We start from the raw sequence: 2,477 nt of genomic DNA on the forward strand, positions 1-2,477 counted from the left end.
CCCAGCCTAAATGCCCATCTGCAGATGAGTGGATTAGAAAACTGTGGTACATCTACACAATAGAATGCTATGCTGCAGTTAAAAAGAATGAATTCTTACCATTTGCAACAGCATGGATGGAACTGGAGAGTGTTGTGCTGGGCGAAATGGGCCAGTCAGAGAGGGATAAGTGTTGCATGATTTCACTCATTTGTGGAATATAATGGAAAACATAGACTGATGAACAAAAACAGATCCAGAGACAGAGAAACATTGATCAGATTGTCAAATCTCAGAGGGAAGGTAGGGGAGGGTGGGGGTAAGGGAGAGAGATCAACCAAAGGAATTATATGCATGCATAAAAGCATAACCAATGGACACAGACACCAGGGGGTTGAGGGCATGATGGGGGTTGTGGGGGGTTAAGGGGGGGAGATAAAAACACATATGTAATACCTTAACCAATAAAGAAAAAAATTGTATAAATAAAACCCCAGGCCAGGGGGGCAGTTTCATCACATTCAAAGAACTAAAACCTGTTCTTCTCAGACTATACCAAAAAATTCCAGAGGAAGTCACACTTTCAAACTCTTTCTGTGAAGCCAGCATTACCCTAATCCCAAAACCAGATAAAGATACTACAAAGAAAATTATATACCAACATCCCTGATGAACATAGATCCCAAAATCCTCAACAAAATTCTAGCAAATCTGATCCATCATTACATTAGAAAGATGATACATAATGACTAAGTGGGATTTATTCCAAGGATGCAAGGCTGGTACACTATCCACAAAACAATAAATGTTATACATCAAATAAACAAATTGAGAGATAAAAATCACATAATCATATAAATTGATTCAGAAAAAGCATTTGACATAATCAACACCCTTTCTTGATAAAACTCTCAGTAAAGTGGGAATAGAGGGATCATACCTCAGCATAATAAAACCTTATATAACAAACTTACAGCCAACATCATACTCAATGGGCAAAAATTAAAACCCTTTCCCCTAAGAACATCAACCATACAGGGATGCCCACTGTCACCACTCCTGTTCGACATATTACTAGAATGGCTAGACATAGTGATCAAACAACAAGAGAAAATAAAAAGCATCCAAATTGGAAACGAAGAAGTATAAATGTCATTATTTGTAGATGACATGATATTGTACTTAGAAACCCTAAACACTCCATAAAAAAACTACTAGGCTTATAAAATGAATTCATCAATGTAGCAAGATTCAAAATTAACACCCAGAAATCTATGACTTTTTTATACACCAATAATGAACTCACAGAAAGAGAAACTAAAAAAAAATCACATTTACCATTGCAACAAAAAATTTAAGATGCCTAGGAATAAACTTAATTAAGGAAGTAAAAGGCCTGTATTCAGAAATCTACAGGACATTGAATAAGAGATAGAAGGAGACATAAACAAATGGAAGAATCTTATCTAATAAAAGATTAATATGCAAATTGACCATACCTCCGCTACACCCAGCAGCCACGACCACCAGCCACGACCACCAACCAATCAGGAGCAAATATGCAAATAAACTCAACCAAGATGGCTGTGGCCACAGAGAACAGGAGGGAGGCTTGGGTTTCCCCGGCAATGGAGGAAGCCAAACTTTCCCCTGCCCTTGCAGGCCTAGGCTTCAACTCAATGCTACAAAGTTTCAATTATAGAAGATAAATAAATTCCAACAAAAATGGCAGAAGCCAAGGAGCTGGAAGAGCAGGAGGCTTGGGTTGCCCCTGGTGATGGAGAAAGCCAAGATTCTGCAGCCCTGGCCAGCCTAGGCCTCCACTCCAGGCTACAAAGTTTCAATTATAGAAGATACATAAATACAAAAGAAATGGCTGCCGCCACGGAGCGACCAGAAGGCTAGGCTCTGCTCTGGGCTACAAAGTTTCAATTGTAGAAGATAAATCCCAGGTACCAGGGCCTCCACTTGGGTCGCCAGGGGCATGACTAGCCTGCAAACCCCCACAGGCCCCTCGCCCAGGCCGCCCCATGCCCCAAGGGAAACCCCACCCTGATCCAGGACACCCTTCAGGGTAAACAAGCTGGCCCCACCTGTGCAGCAGGCTTCTATCCTATCTAATAAAAGAGTAATATGCAGATTGACCATCACTCCAATACACAGGATGGCTGCCAACATGTGGTCAAAGATCCTGACCCCATGTGGACACAAGATGGCCACCACAAGATGGCCAGCAAGGGAGGGCAGTTGGGAGGGACCCAGGCCTGCAGGGGAGGGCAGTTATGGGTGACCAGGCCTGCAGGGGAGGACAGTTAGGGGTGACCAGGCCTGAAGGGGAGGGCAATTAAGGGCAAACAGGCTGTCAGGGGAGTGGTTAGGGGGTGATCAGGCTGGCAGGCAGAAGCAGTTAGGGGCAATCAGGAAGGTAGGCAGGCGAGCAGTTGGGAGCCAGCAGTCCTGGATTGTGAGATGGATGTCCAACTGCCCGTTTAGGCCCA

Source organism: Cnephaeus nilssonii (assembly GCF_951640355.1).
Source record: "Cnephaeus nilssonii genome assembly, chromosome: X".
NCBI classification, from domain to species: Eukaryota; Metazoa; Chordata; class Mammalia; order Chiroptera; family Vespertilionidae; genus Cnephaeus; species Cnephaeus nilssonii.